Source organism: Camelus bactrianus, chromosome 24 (assembly GCF_048773025.1).
Source record: "Camelus bactrianus isolate YW-2024 breed Bactrian camel chromosome 24, ASM4877302v1, whole genome shotgun sequence".
NCBI lineage: Eukaryota > Metazoa > Chordata > Mammalia > Artiodactyla > Camelidae > Camelus > Camelus bactrianus.
Window position 1 is genome coordinate 13,828,576 of NC_133562.1, and position 20,857 is coordinate 13,849,432.

Sequence of the window (20,857 nt, forward strand, 5' to 3'; positions counted from 1 at the left end):
ATGCCTTGGTCTGCTTCCCACAGGTGTGTCTGATAGCACCTAGCACTGGCCTTGGCCTTGGCCAGTTATCTCTAACTTCCTGTCCAAGACCTTCTCTGGTGCCATGTTTGGATACTCATAGAGAACATTCTGCGATGCATTTCAGAAGGTTTCGTACTAGTTGCCTTCTGTGGAATGGACAGCATATTGTATACCTTTGCATTTTCCTCCTTCTTTGTTCCACTCCCCAGTCCCTTGCTGGTGCTCTCTGGGATCACTTCTTAAATAAAATATTTGCATGCAAACATTTGCTTCAAAGACTCTCCTTTGGGATAATTCTGGCTAAGACACATGTGTTGTTCCCTATGCTTAGACTCTATCCTCCACCACCTTCACCTAGTAAATGCTCAATAATCTTTGGCTCTTTCAGAGATCTTTTCTGTCTCAACACAATGTCTCCCCTTATCAACAAAGGATACATTCCAAGTCCCTCAGTGGATGCCTGAAACCACAGATAGTACTGAACTCTATGTATACTATTTTCTTTCCTATACATACATACATACCTATGGTAAAGTTATATTTATAAATTAGGCACAGTAAGAGATTAACAATAATAGCTAATCATAAAATAGAACAATTATAAAAATATACTGTGATAAAAATTATGTGACTGGTCTCTGTCCTTAATCAACTTCAACTCTGCAGGAAATGAGGCAGCAACTTCTTTGCCTGCCACAGCTTCTCCAGGAATTTTTATACTTTTCACTCCAAACCAATTCCTATTCCTGAATGTGTGTAACTATCCCATCAAGTAAATGGCTTGATGTTGCTCATTTCAGGGGATCCCTTGATGAAGTCTTTGTATCACAATGTTTTCTGACCACCAAGTAGAACATGTTTTCTGTTCCTGTCTTCCATCGACAAATTTAATGCTTTTTCCATCTTAACTAAGCACTTAAGCTCTATGGCCATAGTTTTTGCAGTTTGAGGTGCAGGAGCAAAACTACCACAAATTTATTTTTCCTTTTTAATGATTTCACAGTTAGCAGATTTGTTCTTATCTTAGATCTTAGCAACCTCGGCATAGGACTATTTTTCTTTCCTTATTAAGCCAAGAACTTTCACCCTTTGATTTAAAAGGAAGCACTTTCTGGCTTCTCTTTGGCATATCCAAATTGCTGGCATCACTGTTCTTGAGCTTTGAGTTCATCATTAAGTAAAATAAGGGTCATTGGAACACAAGCACTACGATACTGCAACAGTCAATCTGATAACCAAGGCGGCTACTGAGTGACTAATGGGCAGGACTCACCAGACAAAGGGATGATTCATGTCTGAGTGGAGCAAGTTTTCATCAGACAACTCGGAATGGGGCACCGTTTAAAACTTATGAATAGTTGACTTCTGGAATTTTTTCATGTAGTATTTTTAGACCATGGTTAACTGCAGATAACTGAAACTATGGAAGCAAAACCATGGATAAAGGGAGTGGACTACTGCACCCCATTCTCCTGTCCCTTTTTGTACACTTTTATAAGCATATTTCTCTCTAGTGTTTCAGTTGATATTTTACATTCATTCATGGCAGTGATCAGTGAACATTTTCTGTAAAGGGCCATTTAGTTCGTATTTTAGATTTTCTCAACCCTATAGTTATTGTCACAAGTACTTAACTCTGCTGTTGAGTAAATTAAAAAAAAATTGATGGGGCTGTTTTCTAGCACAACTACATTTACAAAAACATTGTTATTAGTTTCCTAGGGATGCCGTAACAGAGTGCGAAAAATTGTCCTAAATATAATGGAAATTTATCATCTCCCATTTCTGGAGGCTAGAATTTTTAAATCAATGTGTAAATAGGGCTGTACTTTCTCTGGCACTTCCAAAGAGGATGACTTCATTGCTGCTTCTGGCTTCTGTGTCTCCCACCCTCAGATTGCTTGGGCTGTGAATGTGCTGCTCTAGACACATGGCCTTTCTTACCTGGGTGTTTTCACATCACCTTCCTCTTTGCATGTATGTGTGTCCAAATTTCCCCTTTTTATAAGGACACCAGTCATATTGGATTAAGGTCCACCCTGATTACTTAATTTTAACATGATTACCTCTGTAAAGACCCTATTTCCAAATCAGGTCACATTCTGGGTACTGGGGATTAAGACTTACATCTTTTGAGGGGGATATAATTCAGTCCCATAACAAAGCTGAAGGCTAGACTTGACCTGAGACCTATTGTTTGCAATTCCTGATCTATGTAACTATTTTGTTAAAATCTGTCTCCTTTGTTATCCTGTAAATTTCGTGAGAATAGGAAATGTGTCTGATTCCACTTAGCTTTCCATTCTCAGGATTTAGGATATTGCCTGATATAAAGAAAGTGTTCAATAAATTTAGGTTAAAGAAAGATAAAAATGGCACAATTCAGTCTCACAAGACTCACACTAGATTATTAGTGAAGCCCCTTAAATGTTCTCTTTTTCTACATTCCACTTTCTCTAAAATTCATCCTCCACATCACAGAAAAAGTTGACTATCTTAAGTGCCAAATTATCAAATTCTCCTCCCTCCATAAAATGTATTTCTATGGATGCATTCTAAATTTCTCCATTTCATGACCTGTCTGGTCTCATGATCCATCGTTCTCTGGCTGACATTTTATGATGCAATACTATTATGAGACTCAATGTTTCTGAAATATACCAAACAGTTTCATATTTTAGTCCTAGGTATATGTTACTTTCCAGACTTGAAATACCTGGTCTATTCTCTTTGTCTAACTACCAGTTAACACAAAAGAGTCAACATAGGCATTCTCACTCCCAAGAAATTATCCCTAGTTTTCCAATGGTGGGTCCATACTTATCTTTACTATCTCATTAAGTACTTTATACATACCTGTCACTGCATTTTGTTTCTACCTTTATCCCCACTACCATAACACAAATTGCTAAAGGGTAAAGATAAATTTTATTTATCTGTCTTCCCAATACTTTATACAATTCCTGGCACAAAGGTGTTATGTTCAGTAAATATGTACTGAGTTAAATATATAAATTAGTGAATGAAAAAAGAGTACCCATATTAAGTTTTTAAATACTTTCAGAATCTACCATAATTGTGACCCTGATAACTCTGACAAGTGAGGTGAGACAAAGAGCACTAAATTAAAAACATCCTTTTTTTTTTTTTTTTTTTTTACTTTTCTATTTCTTCTAACAAATCTCTTTTTACGTGGCTGGTCAGTAGGGGCAAGTAAAATGAAATAACTTATGATGGAAAGACTGGGGCAAAGGTAACATGACAGAGTACAGGAAAATAATGTGTGCCAATGCTAGGCCTTCAGCATTCTGCCCTTGGACACACCTGTCTCTCACCTCTTTCTGTATTAACTTCTAAGTTACTGCATTTGGTCTCTTATCTCCAGTAAATACCATTGACACAACTGACTAAAGATATTTAAGAAGTTACTAATCTCTAAAGAATTGATTCTAATCTTACCCATAGAAACTGGAGAAACACTCTAAGAGCTAAATACAAATGATAGGGTCAGAAAATCAAGACAAAGGGGAAGCATGTAAATCAATAAAGTTAGAACACTCCCTCACATCATACACACAAATAAACTCAAAATGGCTTAAAGATTTAAATATAAGACAAGATACTATAAAACTCGTAGAAGAAATCATAGGCAAAACATTTTCTGGCATAAATCTTAGAAATGTTCTCCTAGGGCAGTCTACCCAGGCAATAGAAATAAAAGCAAAATAAACAAATGGGACCTAGTTAAATTTATAAGCTTTTGCAAGCAAAGGAAACCATAAGCAGAACAAAACAACAACCTACAGAATGGGAGAAAATATTTGCAAATGATACGACTGACAAAGGCTTAATTTCCAGAATATATAAAGAGCTCATACAACTTAATAAAAAAAAAACAAATTACCCAATCCAAAAATGGGCAGAAGACCTAAACAAGCAGTTCTCCAATGACAACATACAAATGATCAATAGGCATATGAAAAAATACTTAATATCACTAATTATCAGAGAAATGCAAATCAAAATTACAGTGAGGTATCACCTTACACCAGTCAGAATGGCCATGATTAAAAAGTCCACAAATGATAAATGCTGGAGAAGATATGGAGAAAAGGGAACCCTCCTACACTGTTGGTAAGAATGGAGTTTGGTGTAGCTGTTATGGAAAACAGTATGGAGATTCCTCAAAAAACTAAAAATAGACTTATCATATGATCCAGCAATCCCACTCCTAGGCATATATCTGGAGGGAACTCTAATTTGAAAAGATACATGCGCCCCAATGTTCATAGCAGCACTATACATGGAAACAACCTAAATGTCCATTGACAGATGACTGGATAAAGAAGCTGTGGTATATTTATACAATGGAATACTACTTAGCCATAAAAAATAATAAAACTGCTATTTGCAGCAACATAGATGGACATGGAGATGGTCATTCTAAGCGAAGTAAGGCAGAAAAAGAAAGAAAAATACCATATGATGTCACATGTGAAATCTAAAAAAAAGGAAAAATAAGACACCAATAAATTTATTTACAAAATAGAAACTCATGACTCATGACTCACAGACATGGTAAACAAACATGGTTACCAGGAGGAAAGTGGGTGGGAAAGGATAAATTGGGAATTTGAGATTTGCAAATATTAACTACTAAATATAAAATAAATAAGTTTCTTCCGCATAGCACAGGGAACTATATTCAATATAGTTGTGGTAAACTATAATGAAAAAGAATATGAAAATGAACATATGTATGTATATGTATGAGTGAAACAGTATGCTGTACACCAGAAATTGACACATTGTAAACTGATAATACTTCAATTTAAAAAAAAGACAAAGGGGAAGATATAAGAAAGAAAAATGATGGGTTTGGAGCAACTTTGGGATATTTTTCCACCAGTTTGCATTTGAGTTTGCATATAGAAATATGTTTGACAATTGTACTGTTCAAAATATCATCTATATATAAAGGAGAATTCATAAGATAGCATTCTTTTAAATAGACCAAGGAAAAACTAAAAAATCATGGAGAAAATTTAACATTATACAAAATAGAAATATGCTGAAAAGACCATATTTTGAAGTTCATTTGTAGTTTTAAAGGAAAAATATAAAAGCAGAGACCCTCTGAGAGAAACAAATCTCTTAGAGAAAAAAGCATCACCTAAGACATAAATACATTTTCATTCAACCAATAAAATACTTCCAGTAAATAGAGGGAAAAAAATAGCAAAGGCTTCTTTTGTTTTTAGAAATTCTTTCTTTTTTTCCCCCAGCAATGGAAGGGGTCGAAGACCAAGACTAAATGTCCAATTCAGCCCAAAGAATATAATTTTATAAGCCAAAAAATAAGACTTTTATAGAATACTTTCTTTGTAGTTATTTAGCTATGTCTACAAAAGGAAACTCATGTTTGTTTTTCTCCTTTTATAATAATCTGGAAAATGATAAAAGATAAAAATGAAGAATGTCACTAAAGCTTTTGAAACATTATTTTTAAATAGTTTCTACATCCTCTGACTTCTATATAGCCACGAAATTGGACTGTTACCACCACAATCTATCACCTATATGCATAGACTTCCTACAAGAATCTTAACAATCATTTTTTTAAATTAAGAATTTTTTATGTGTACATGTGTGTGTGTGTATACTTGGAAACACTGAATTTTTTTAATGTATAAAATTTTTATTAGAATGGTACTTTCATTTTACTCACATTAGAGAAATTAAATAGAGGTCAAGTTTTTCTTTTTCCATGCCTTTGCTTATTATTTATTTGGATATGTTTTTAGTTATATTTCATTCAGTTCCTAAATCGCTAAGAGTTGAATGAAGTCAAGAAAACATCAGTCGAACTAATATATATAATTAAATGAACAACAAGTTCATACTGTATAGCACAGGGAACTATATTCAATATCTTGTAGTGACTTATGGTGAAAAAGAATATGAAAACAAGTATACGTATGTTTATGTATGACTGAAGCATTATACTGTGCACGAGAAATTGATGCAACATCGTAAATATTGAAGTATTGACTATACTTCAATAAAATATATATATACAAAAAGAAAAGGAAAACTTCAATGATGGCATGAGTACGTATCCAAGTTTCTATCTCTGTCTACATTCTGCAAAGGAAATATTAAGTAGCATTTTATATTTTAAAAAATTTACATAGCACTCATTTCAAGTCTACAAAATGATAATTAACTATATAAATTTGTGATACAGATATTATAAATACATATTCATACATGTTTCATTAATAATTTTCTGCAGAGAATGAGATGTAGAAGGACAATAAATATGGGTAACACAACCCCTGATAGATGAGTGGTGCAGAGGCCAAAAGAGCTAATGTGCCTTTAGATTGAAGAGTAAAGCTAAATCCAACACAAGGGAGGTGATAATTCTTGGCTACTGTATACAGGAGAGTTCTGTTCACTTCCAGGTAGCATCTAGAAGGAGAAAAGAGAGAAACTGGAGGCACTAAGAGGGCAGCTACCAAAGTGGAAAGGGGATCACAGTCTCATCATTTCAGAAAGAGTAAAAATAATTGATTTGGAAAATGCAACATAAAATTGCTCTCAACTATTTAAAAGATTTTTATATGGAGTAAGAATTAGATATATTCTTTATAGTTCAATGAGTTGGGACCATAACTGCTGTATTAGATTATTCTAAAGAGGAACTTTCACATATGGTTGGAAGGATTAGAGGAAATTATGCAGGTAACATTTAACACAGTCGTTAACATATAGTAATGACTCCATAAATATTTTCCAGTGATTACTGCCAGCGGTGGTAGTAGTAATAGTAGTAGCAGTAGCAGCAGCAGCATTGATAAACGTAAGTCATCTTTAACTTAGAAATCCCATGATTTGCAAACTTAATAACGTGGAGTGGATTTATTTTAACACTGTGAAACTGTCTGAACATTATAAACAGACACAATTTTTTAATTTATTGCCATGTCAAATTTAAAGAAATAGTTTAGGTTTTCTTCTGCCTTGATACTTCTGCCTAGAATTTGCTGTTTCTATGGCTCTGGGATATACCAGTGGATACCTCCATAATTAGACTGGGAAGCTACATACTCTCATAAATCATGAAATTAGGGGAAAGGACTTTGGTCAGTTACTCAGGCTTAATTAAAAACAAGTTTAGTTCTATAGAAACTCACATTCCTGAGAAGTGATTTCGAGAAGTCTTTTTAAGAATTGGGCTTCATGGGCCTGAAACAGTGAATTTTTGACAGGAGAAGCTGATATATCAGAATCTCTCGGGCTAAGAGTCTAGAAGAGAGAATAAAGGTTGGAAAAGTTACCTAGCTGATTCTGACACATCCCCATCCTCTCTGCAAACTGGTGAGAACAATTTATTCAAATAAATTCAGAAAAAAATGCCTAATCTCCAACAGAAAAGTGGAATCAAGAACTGAATTCATCACACACTGAATTATGTTAATTTATTATTCAGATCAGTTAAACCTTTTGTTATTCAGGTTCTTATTGTTAGGATCTTTGTGTATCTTTTATATTTCTTGTTGGCCATGGGAGGAAAACCAACACGAATTGATCACCCACTGCACGCCTGGCACTAGGCACTGTGCTTCACACGCACAGCTTAACCAGATTTACAGGCAGATTCCATCCTTTTGGCAGTGAGTGGCAGTGCCCCCACTTTACAGACGAATATGTGGAGTGATTGTCTCTCCCAAGGTCTTTACACCTAATACATGGTAGGTGCACAACCCTGGACTGCCTGATTGTAATACTAACTTCACAACACCTAGCTGTTCAGTGGACATTCAGTGGAGGTAGAATTCAGTGGAATTCAGAAGAGGTAGGTCTTGGAGCATACATTTTTAATATGTGCATGGAATTTATAACAGGTAGCAATGAAGGGCAAAATTCACTGGCACCAATTTTACTGCACTGAATTTTTTCAAAAGAATGGTTAAAACATTCCTTCATAGTAAAATTTTACTGAGAAAGTTATTCCCTTTATCACTGAAATGATAATGGAAGTCTGAAGAGCTTTGGAAAATGTAGTCCATGTCAGATCACCCCCAAAATTCAGCAAATGCCAAATAATCATTTATTAAAGTCCAATATTGTTACAGGTTTTTCACAGAAAGTAGAATCATCTTAATCTAGGGAAGAGTAGTCATTAACAGATAAAGGGTTCATTAAATGAATATGCAGTGTCATGCTGCTGGAATTGGGCATTGATCACTGTTAGATACAGGTTTTCTCCTTGCCTGGAAATTCTGACACCACATTTATCACTTAACCTATTTTTAGAACTTTAATGAGTAGATCACTGAGACTTACCTCATTAACTTAGATTCTGAGAAAACATTATTTACAGAGATAATAGTAGGTTAGAATAGTCACTACTTCCAAATTTGTAAGGAAAAAACAACATGTGAACCAAACTAACAGTGAGAAAAATCTTACCTTGTTTAACAGGTAAGCTTTTTTAACATTTGTTTTCCTAGAATTACTCCATCTTAAATATATATTTTTTTAAGGATACATGGAATAGTTACCCAAGTTTATAGCTCCTATGACTCACAGAAGCACATGATTTAAAGTAATATTTAGTCTTCTGCACTTTCAAATTAATAATTATTGCATATTAATAGTCATGTGCTATTTTCAAGAAATATTTAAAAGCATTTTCAGTCTGACTTCATTTAGCTACAGTAATAGAGGTTACACCATAATTACATGCATTTTTATGTCTATTTTGAAGTTTAAAGTTATGAACTCAGGGTTTTAATAAATTAAATACAGCATAGAAAAGCATATGCCCCTTTCATCCCTTTCAGAAGTCATGTCTGTTAATAAAAAGTGACAGGGAAAGTTAAAAATAATGGTATAAACCTAAAGGGACACAAAAAGGGGGAAAGGTAACGGGAGATGGGAGATGTCTTCAGTATTTTGGACATTGAAAAGCAGACAGGCAGAAGTGGCAACTGACTAGTAGGTCAGAGGAGACTGGAGGAGGAGGGGGACCAATCCGAGGGGATTTGGTTCCCTGCATGAAACCAAAGAAAGTCTGGGCACGGAGACATGAGGGAATCTTTGAAGAGTGGAACAAAAGAAACCAAGATTTCACACCATAAAAAGGAGCAGTTTTACCCAAGATTCTCTTCTTGAGTCCCTTCAACTACAAAATTACTTCTTTCCTATTTGGCAAAAAGCAGTTTTCCTCTGTCGAAATGTCAGAGCTGGGAGTGGTGGTGAGGGAGTCTGGGGAGAGGGTGGGGCTCTGCGAAATGTAAAGAGATCGAGTAAAATGTGAGTATGAAATCCTGAGACCCCAACCCCACTGTCTTGCTCCGCAACAAAGCAGATTTTTAATATCCAGCCACGTAATTAAAAGAATTTTCTCTGGGGAACATACCAACCCAAGAGAAAAGGCACACAGATCCTAACAGCTGTGTGCCTGGTCGTGGCCTGATCACCTTTAGGGAAATCTCAACAGCAAGAGCTACTCAAATATTCAGTTTCCTACCTGCTTTTAGTATGTTGATCTAACTATAAATTAGACTCAAAGATTGTTAAAAAGTTGAGGAGTTCTTACCAAGATATCAAGCACTGAATGGCCTTGAACTTCCTCATCCTCATTTCCCTTAAAAGAAAAAACAAACAGGCTCTTCAACATCTATCATTCCTTTTTATTTAAAAATTCCAAGATCCTCAATTCCAGTAAATCTTGCCAAAGACTTAATCTTTAAAATCATGTCTTAATTTTAGTTTCAAAGACTAATTTCATGTCTTTATTCTTTTATTCATTTGTTCTGTATGTTTTGTCTATATCCACTGTAACCCAAAACCTTGCTGTTGATTTCTGTCCTTGTTCCCCAGCTGCCTGAACCAAAATTAATCCATTTATTTCAGGACTAAAAAAAAAAATTTTCAAAGAGGGCTGAAGAGGGATGTGAGAACTTCAGGCAGGGAGGTAATTTAGAGCTCCTTCAGACTTTTAAGTATTGGCTCAACAACTATATAGTAAAATATACAGGCAATCAGAAACATTTTTTGTTTCTCTTTTAAAGTTATTCTTAAGGGCACTATGAACTGCAGGAAGAAAAAAATACATATCAATAGTAAGGAGTTACATGTGATGTACAACTTGGTATCACTTTTTATTTCTTTCAGTGGTACTTGGTGCTTCTTAGGAATTGATGCCCTGGCCAGCTGGCATCCCTTGTTAACTGAGTTTTGGTCTCAAACACACCAGCATATCTGCAGAGCTCAGCAAATGTCAGTGTGGTTCCTTCTTTCTTGCTAGCTCCATTTTTCCATGTTCACAGTTTAAAACACTTCTTGGGTGTTTCACCATTATCCTTGCTTTTCCTAGAGTGATGTTATATAACATACTGACATAACCACAGACTATTTCCTTGCCTAACTAGACAAAGAGAAACCTTTCCAGCTTAATCACTCACGCCTTCCTAGCCATCACCATTCTCTTTAGAGAGACATTTAGTGTGTGTCTAAATGTTAGGAAAAAATTTTTTTCAGGCAGAATCAGTGAACAAAGAAGGTTGTAACAAAGATCTGGAGAAGAAGAAAGACTTGATCACAGTGGTTTAAATCAGTCTGCACCCTTGTTGAAGATCACCCGACTGTCTACATGTGAGTTTATTTCTGGCCTGTCTGTTCTATTCTATTGGTCTATTATGTCTGTCCTTATGCCAACATCATACTGCTTTAATTACTGTAGCTTAGTTGTATATCTTGAAATCAGGAAGTATAATGTCTCGAGCGTTGTTCTTTTTTTCTCAAGATCACTTTAAATGGCTATAGATTAATGGGGCAAATATGAACTTGAATTCTGGTATGGTCACTTACTAGCTGCTGCTTCTTAAATGAATTACACAACTGTTCTACCTCTCAGTTTCCCCACGTGTAAGAGAAAAAGCTATAGATGGAAAGTTGTGTAAATTGCCAAGAAACAAAGCATTCCACAAACAACAAAAGCAAGTGCACAGCTTTTCATTTACTTAACAAAATATTTACTTAGTAGATATCATATGCAAAATTATTGAGATTAAAAGGACAAATTAAATATAGCACTGATCCTAAAGGAACCAACATTCTAGCAGAGAAAGTAAGATATATGTGTGTGTGTGTGTGTGTGTGTGTGTGTGTGTGTAAACACATGGAGAAATGTCACTAGTGTTATCATAGAGAAGAACACAAGTACTAGAGAAACTCAGGGAAAGAAGAGATGATGAACAGCTAGAGACATGGAGAGAAGGTTGCATTTCTGAAGAATAAAACACTGGGAAATGGGGATTTGAAGTGCCTTTTAGATGTTAACACTGGGAAAGGGAAACGGCTCTTTTAAGACCACTAAGATTACAGAAAGATTATGTAAATTTTTAAAAAATATGTTGAGATGGAAAGAAAATATTGTAAGCATTTTTCTATTGATAGAAATGATTCAGAATCTTTTTAATAAAGTTAGAGGTAAGTCATCATTAAAGTGGAAAAAAAAAAAATGAAGAGAGAAGGGAGAGTACTAGAAAAGAATCAATAGAATTTGGTGAAATAATGGCGTATTTGCCGGCCTGGATTTTGGTCTGCCTGCCCCCTCTCTAACCAGTTAAGCCTTAAGCGATAAATTGGTCCTGTCTTTTTAAAGAAATCTCTGTTCCTGGCTTTTCTCTCTCTTCTGTGATTTCTCTTCTTAAATGTTCTTACCCTGTATAGTCTATCCTGGCAATGTAAACTTATGCTACATACATGCATGACACATTCCTCCAAATATTTCACGGATGTATCTTGTCTGTAAAAGATTATAAGCTCCTCAAGGCTAGAGATGCCATCTTCTGCACATCTTTCACTGTTCCTAATTCAGGGAACATTAAAAATTAATTTCTTGTACAACTTGTACAAAGACTTATGGAAGGAAGTTTGTGAAGATCATGTTCCCCTTACTATTCTAGAAACGATTTTATTTTTATGGGACTAGAATGAATAAAAATTATTAAATCAGTCATATTTGTATTTTTATATACATAGAACAATACTACAACTATTTAGATCATGGGATTTTATACAGTTAATTTGCATTCATATATAATCCTTACCAAAATAAGAATTTGGTAAATATTTTCAGTGAGGTAAAAAATGAGCCAAATCTGATTGGTTTGCTAAGAGAGGCCAAGTGGTCTGTTACATAACAATGCCCAATTCTGTTTCCACCCTACAAGGAGCATAATCAAAAAGACTACACTTCAATAAAAAAGACTATAGAAAAGACAAGTGTAAAGATACGTAAAACAATGAATCTAATGCATATTAAGGATGAGACTAAGTTGATTGATCCTTTTGTAAAACAACTAGAACAGCCATAATGATCATTTATTTATTTAAAAATTAATACAAAATATGTTTTATAATTTTAGAATTGATATGTATTAATTTTGGGAAATGTAGAAAATCATAAAACAATTAAAGCTACCCATGAACACTCCAATCAGAAATAGCCAGTAGTTAACAGTTTGGTTTATAATATTTCAATGTTTCGAAGCACATAAAAATCTCAAGGCACTTGTTATCTTGCTGGGAAATTAAAGAAGCTGAAGAGAAAGATGAAATCAGGACTAGAGTCTTAGAGGCACCCTGGGAAATATAAGATTTTCTGCCACATTATGATTCAATCTAATAGCATGGAAGCAATATACACTGTATTAGAGACTCATTGGTAAATACTTATTGAGTTCTTACCCAATTCCAAAGAATTGGGCCAGGCAGTATGGGGATACCAAAAAAAATAAAATAAAATAAAGCCTCTGTCCCTGTTCTGAGAGAATCACAATCTGGTAAGAAAGATAAGTGGGAGAAACAGGTGAAAACTTAAACATCAATAAGATATTTAAGTAAAAATTCACCACAACAACAAAATGCATCAGAAGATTTTGTATGATTAATTACCAAATGAAGTCCACAGGCAATAACTGCTATTTGAGTCCACAAGCACTTGAGTGTGATTTATAGAAAGGCACATTTCAAGAGTAATTCTGTTATAACCCCTCAACTTCCTAAGAGTTCCCTGTGTATAAATGACCGGTGCAGATACACTTTCTAGAGCCTACTGACAAATTGAAGCTATTTTCTTTTGGCTAGTTTGTCACATTTTCCCCACCTTCATGCATTTCAAAAGACACCTGGGCTAAGAAATCATGTATATATATATATATATATATATATATATATATATATATATATATATATATATATATATATATATATATATATATATATATATATATATATATATATATATATATATATGAATCATGTTAATAGCAATTAGTAGTACCATTTGACCAAAGGAGCAGAATCCTGACCACCAAGAGTCACATCCTTGTCCAACCACCTACAATGGTTTTAATCATCTTTTACAAAGGAAAAAAAATCTATGTGTAGAAAGCCAATCCTGACCACAGCAGTCTTTATTGTCTTGTGGTTTTCCTCCCACGCACACCCGAGGCCATGTAGAACGTTATCCTAAACTAACAGAAAGTCTCAGTGACCTCCCTTTCTTGCAAGACTTCTGTCACTTATCTATGTAATACTGAGGGAAAAAAAATGAGTGCTGGGAAAGTATCCTGAAAATCAGAAATTTGGAGAGGAGGCAGTGTTCCTTTCTAAGTTTTACTGCCGTCCTCAACTCCTCCAACTATCCAAGCTTAAGGAGCCAAGAATCCACTCAAGAGCACACACAGCCAGGGTGCCATTTAACCACAGGATTTGAGGGAGGAGCGAATGGATCTCCCAAGTGCTGAATCCCAAAAGTTGACTTCCCTCAGTTTCACAGAGGAGCTGAAATCACGCCCCAGGGCATGAGAAGGGGCTGAGAGGGAGTGACACTCATCTAGCAAGACTCCTAAAGCACTGGAGCCCAAAAAGACATGATGCCCATTTGGGATCCAGTTGCTTCCTTGCACTGCACCTGTCGTCATCATCATTTCCTCATCCTGTGGATGCAGTGGTGATAGATAAGGGATAAGAAAGTGGGTAAGGACGAGGTTTAGGTTCCCGTGAAGCCAACAATGTGAGATGCAAAAAAACTAAAGTAAACTGCAGTTATTATTCCTAACACCCAAGGTTCCAAAGAAAACAGTGGTAAACTGTTAATAGATTGATTTCTATTGGCTCAAAAAAAAAAAAAAGCTAATTCTTTCAGTTAAACATTTGAAGATGCGGCAGATATTATAAGGTAGCTCATACAACACCCTCTGTCTTCTAATTTGACTGCATGTAGTGTAAAGGCTGAAAAGATAAAATGACATTTCCCAGGCTTCTCTTAGCCCCAGATCATCCACGTCACTTAGCGTTCCACCAATCTTGGAATTGTGAGCTCTGTGACATGGAGAGATGAGATCTTTGGGGAACCACAGTGGCAGAGGCATCTGGTTTTTCCACAGTGGAGTTCAGGCCGCTGGGCAGCAGGAACATTGGCATTTTCAAGAGGCTGGAGAATATGGAGGAAGCAAGAAGTCAAGCCAGATGCTGGTGTATGTTCAGGTGCTGAGCGAAGTGCTTGGTAAGGGAGCTATAGGATGAAGGCAGGAGGTAGTGGTAAGTGGGCATCAGATGATGGAGGTCACTGTAAGCCATGCTGGAGAGCCTAGATTATACTCATAGACACTATATGGGGTTTAGTCGTTGAGTTTCAAAACGGTGCTAAAATGCAGGTGTAAATGTTAAGTAGATCACTTAGTGGCAGTATGAAGAAGCGAGGAACAGCATTGTGAAGGCTGGTGGCGCAGCCTCTATGTGACACAACACGGCTCGGAAGTCAAACAAAATAATGCAAGGATGTTTCAAAACTCTGTCGGAGATAAATGATATAGGACTTGATGTTAAAAGCACAAGGAGACTTTTCTGTGACTCCCAAGTTTCTCTTTTGAGTGTGTAGGTGGAAAGTAAGCCACAGAGCACAACACACCTGGATGTTAGTCAATTGAAGGACATTGTCCGGTTGTCCTTAGGTAGAGTTTCAGCGAATGGCAGCCCCACTGGGACAGTTTACAGTTCCAGAACCAGTGCCTAACAGAGTGATGGAATGGTGTAGTGTGCAGGTTATAGAGGCTTTTTTCCCTCAATATTGTTTTTTTCTTTGCGTTCTGGAAACAGTGTTCATTACTAATCTGTTGCTGTTAATTATACAATTGGGCATGTCCAAAAGAAGTAAAACTACCACACCTCTCCTCACAGGAGAAAAGAAAACATAGTAGAAAATGGTTAGTAAACATTCCACATCAGCTTCAGAGTAGATGTTTGCTTCAAAACAAATTACCCATATTATGGATGTCTGCGTGAGGTGAGGGTCACACCTCACTGGTAGATGGAAGTAGATGCTATATTGCATTGTTAAAGAATTGTGAAGTTATCCTTCTAATATATCAGTTTCATGCTTTCTACATATTGCTCAAATTTAAAAAGATTGCCTTTCACCGAATTCATGCTTAAACAACTTTAATGTAATTTAGTGATTCTGTCAAGTGAATTCAACAATGAAAATATTAGGACAATCCCAATTAATATGACAGGATGGCAAGAGAAGCAGCTAGCCGAACAGTATTTTCTCCTCTGGATGTTGTCTTCAATTAAATTCTCTATCAGCCGAAAGAATTGATTAGTCTTTTCAAGCAAGAAGCCTTGCTTCCTGCAAGTAAACAGAACTGTTTCCATTAAAGCTCTCAGTGCCTTTAAGAGGCTGTCATCTCTGGCTGGTGAAACAGTTTTACGGCGTCCCGCCAGCCGTGTTCATTACATGCACTTATTTGGCAATCGGTGTCTTGCTGCAAGTTCAGGAGAATAATCGACAAAGGCCATAGCTGGACTGCTGAAAAAGAGACCGAAGGTCAGCCAGTTGCTGTTGAATTTTATGACATGTATTCCTGTGCTTTGATATGTAGCTGCGTATACACAATCTAATTAGTGCCGATGCCAGCTTTATAATGAAAACAATCCATATTCTTACTCGCTATCTAATTTTCTCTCATTTAGGACATCTTTGATTAAAAAGAGCACGCCACACTGCCTTGTTGATTGCAGCATAGATGGAGCTCATTATTACATTATTAAGGCAATACACTGGGTGATAAAACGAATTCAGCCTAGAAAAAAAAAAATCACATTTAAAATCATTATCCTGAAGTGGTTTTAATGGAGATAATCACATTTATTTAAAAACACACGTGAGCTTCTAAAGTGTGGGCTAAACTTTGACTGGATATCTTGAATATTCAATTTTTTTAAAAAAGTGTAAAAACTAATAAAGACGAATTTGGTAGTTCTCATTCAACATTAGGTCTCAATATGATTCAGTTCATGCCTTGGCTGTATACGTATCTTAGTCATCAGTTATTTTTTAGCAGCTTTTATAAGTTGTGCTCCTGACTGTATGTGTTAACTTTCTGGTATTTATTCGTGGTACAGTACTTGAGGAATACATTCCTATGTTTGCATAGATCACATGCTTTTATAGTTTACAATGAGCATCTTCCTACTTTATAATGAACTCCTGGTAAAGAATAGTATGCTTCTGAGATTTCTTTTCCTATACTGTTTATGTATCATTTTTAAGAAGTACACTTTTAGATAGTCTACTATCAGAGACAGTGTGGCAATCAAAAGACTATAAATATATTGACTATTATTACTGAGCTTCATTTACAGCTACCATGCACATATATGCAGATACATAAGCAGTGGAAGATAAGGAATGTGAACATGTATTTTTAAATAAACCATATTTTACGTGTAAGTATATAAGTATAATGTTACCATATAAAGGAAGATGACGCTTTTGTTTCAGAAACTCATAATCACTGTTATTTAATATAGTACATAGGGTGAATTTACACTTTCCATATAGGTATAATTTATGTTATAAAGAGTTCTCACAAATAGAATTCTTAGGTAAGTCTAAAAATGTCTAACACAAAAACTGAAAATTATGCTATGAGGTAGCTATTAAGTATGGGCACTATTTGGAACTATAACTGTGCTTTGATTTTATTCTTGCTTTGATTTCTATTTTTGATGACTTTGCCAGTGTTATGTGTTCCTTTAAATACTTTTCATCAAAGGAACACTACTAGGTCTCTGCTCTGTACAGCCTTGCATCGAGAAAAAAATGCCCCTCTTAGTTCTTTGATCCATGAAACATCCTCTCGCTTTTCTTTTCTTTTTATTATAAAATCAATACATATCATTAAAGAAAATTGGCAAATAGATAAATATAGGGGAAAAACACCATAGTCATACCACCTAAATGCAGCCATTAGAAAAATGTTGTTGTATTCCTGTTTTGTTTTGTTTTTACTGATACATGTTTCCATTTTCAGACTGTTAGTATGCCGGACATATAATTGTATGATTTAGTGCATCTCTGTGATGATAAAGTTGCTTCACTGGCCAGCTTCTTTACTTAGTTCTTTTCATTCAACATGCTAGCCAGTGTTCTTGAGGTCTGGTATGGGAAAAAAAAAAAAGAAGACTGTCACTTAGTGATAATCTTTTCCTGAACCTGATCATCATCACTGTGTAGGTTCCTTCCCTCTCTTGCCCTTCCTTCTTAATTTGTGCTTCTGATGACAGAGACGGGACTGTATGATGAATGCTTTGGGAGACGGCCCTGGACAGGTAGGATGCTCTTCATGTTTCCTGTGACTGTGCCTTTCAAGGGCACCTTAGTCTTGAGAAGGAACCCATTTTATTTTATTTTATTCTTTCTTTGCTCTCCTATATTATTTCATTTTTTTTTAAGTAAAGTGAAACTTTTTTTTGACTTTTGAGTATATGTTAAATCAACTTTCAAAGATTTACTGATTTAAAAAAATTTAGGCTTTTTATGTGGAAAATTTTAAACATACACAAAAACAGGGAAAATTGAATGCCCATGAACCCATTATCCTCTTCTTTTACATTTTAAGGTTCACTTATATTGTGTGGCAAATATGGTTAATTGCCTAACTTAGAATCATTCTTTCCCACCCCACCCACTTTCTTGTTAAGAGAATCCCGATTTGGGTCCAGATGACAACATGCTCACTATGATAAATTTAAAGCAATCTTTCCTTTTGAAAGACAGTTTCCAGCCAGCCCTACAGGAAGGAATGAATGAGCATATATGATACAGTTCTGGGCAATCATATGTAAGAAGAGTCTTCTTTCTCTTTGGCAAAAGAAAGCCTCATTTTGCCCATATTTGTCTTCTCTATTTTATATCATAATATATAGATGCAAACCCTGGAACTCTGGCAGCTATGTTGTGATCATGAGGTTAAAAAAACTCAAGGGAATGGCTGAGATGCCAATCTAGGGTGCTAATATTATTCAATTATTTTACCAACCGTGGAACTGCCTGCCTCCTCCAGATTATTTGTTGTATAAGATGATAAAAAGATGAATTGTTGCATCACTGTTGTAGATAGTCAAAATCTTTTGGTCCTCTTTAATAATGGGTTAATATATTTGGTTTCCTATCACAAGAAATTATGTAGAATCTTCAGATTTGTCATATCCTATATTTTGAGTTGAGATACAACTCACAATGTGACTAGTAAATCAGTGAAAATATTTAATCAAAATTCCTTTGTGGGAACTGGGGGGAAGAGATACTATAATGAGCTCTGAAAAGAATGGTCAGAGGAAGGCATCTGGGGACATATGCCTGGCTTTAAACCTGTGCCAGCAGCTCACCCAATGTAAACTCCTCCACACACCACGTTGGGCCTCAGGTTGCTAACTGGAAAATTAAGGAAGCTGGTTTTGTTCTCTAAAGCCTATTTCCAGCTCCATGATTCTAACAGGAAGCGGGGATTCAGGGTGCGGAGAGACTTTGACAGCCTTAAATCACACCAAAGTAGCCTCCTCTTCCTTCATGAATAAGAACCTTGATTCTGAAGCCCTGCAAGGACTTGCATGGGGCAGAAATCCCTACGGTAATTCTTCACTGTCACTGATCAGTGTGACCTATTATATACTTTATTCTTTTCTAGGCTTTTTTTGTTTTTCAACATGTAGTTATGTATGCCACATGTGAGATCATTTTTTCCCTTTCAAATAAATCATGTAACTTCTGTGTTTGTCAAGAAATCCGAAGTAGAGAAATGTGAAATGTGAATTGAGAAAAGTTCAGGTGACTGAGTTCCATTAATTCTCAGAAATGACGAGTCAAGGTCAGTCAAAGGAAGAAAAATGAAAAATAGAACGAAGTGATTTTCTTTTAAACGGGGAAAAAACAAGCCTTAGGAGGGTGTTCACCTTAGTTCTTTTGAAAATATTTTATAGCCTATAAATAAGATATAGGAGTTTATAAAACAAAGCTCACAAAATCAATACTTTAGAGAATTAAAAACTTGACAATTTGATATATTTTAACTATATTTAATGCCATTTAAAATAAAGTCATTTGTTCTCTCTCCATAATACCAAAACTTCCTGAAAAAAGTTTTAAAAGGTATTCAATGAATAGTTTATTATTTTATATTAAACTTTCAGATTTCATTAAATGGATATCAATATATTTAATAGAAATATTGTATCTTTCTATTTATATATTTAATATTTAGTAGTAGATGTTTGACATCATTTAAGAAAACTTTGAGTTGATAATATAATTTTTTTTGGTTCATATATTTTAGCGTCACATAAATAAATAAGTGCTGGGAACAGGGCCAGAGGTAATGAAAGCATAAAATTCCCCCAGATAAATTTTGTAAGGCATTTTCACTGGACATTTTCATCTTTCTTCCTTCTTTTTCCTCATCCCCAAGCATCTCAATAAATAAAGCAGAATAACTATGCTTTTTGGCCCTGTACCAGTAACAGTTCTTTAGAAAGTGACACCTCTAATAAACTTCAATACATTGATTTCAATACATTGACTCCAATGTTGAAACCAACCAGTGGTCCTGAGCTCTGTCCTGAGCTGTGTGCACGGGCCACTGTGTCATTTCCCTAGATGAACTCTGTAGCTTCCACCCTGAATGCTCAACTTCTCTTGACTTTCTGTTATTTTTGCAGCCAGTGATGTCTTACAACATGAGTATGATTTCACTACTCCTCTGCTTGAAATCCTCTAAAGGATTCTCATCAGACTTAGAATGAATATATATATATATACATATATATATATATATATATATATATACACACACATATATGTATATATTTTTTTTTAATCATGGCCTAGAAGCCCCCATATGACCAGTTAGTTCCCTGTCTTTCTCTCAAGCTTCAACTTCTTGCATCTCTTTCTTTCTCTTTTTTTCATCTCTCTCTCCCTCTCTCATTCTCCTTCTCTGTTTCTATGTACTGTTCCATGAATTCTGTTTCTTTAGCTTGTTGCCATCCCAGGGTCTTTGCCCTAGTTTTTCCCTCAGCATAAACATCCCTTCCATTTTTACTGTACTAAGGAGATGAATTATAAACTGTTCACCTTAACATTTTCCTTAGATTGCCATGCCCCACTTTTACGTGACCGGCTTCTCAGAAAAGCTTTCCCTGACCACTGAGTCTAAAGCAGCATTCCCTCCTGCCCCCACATACATTATCACCTTAGTCAGTTTGTTTTTTTCTTTATTACCCTCTGAAGTGGTCTTATTTAATAACTTGGTGTTTAGTGTGTTTTCCCTCACTAAATAAAGGCCCATGAAGTCAGGGAACTTGGCTGTATTCTTAGTATGTAAAACAATTCCTAGAACATAGCAGACACTATGATTGATCTATGTTCTAGTAGATGTTGAATCAAAAAGAGAAAACTAGGACTTTGCTT

The 20,857-nt window shown here is 35.4% G+C and overlaps 1 long non-coding RNA gene across 1 annotated transcript in view; it reads left to right on the forward strand.

The window, feature by feature from the left end:
* LOC123614461 (uncharacterized) overlaps positions 1-20,857 on the forward strand; it is a 218,159-nt gene that overhangs the window by 126,386 nt on the left and 70,916 nt on the right. Inside the window, exon 3 of the long non-coding RNA XR_012502062.1 lies at positions 10,576-10,689. This is a non-coding gene — a long non-coding RNA (uncharacterized LOC123614461). The remainder of the gene's footprint in view (positions 1-10,575; positions 10,690-20,857) is intronic.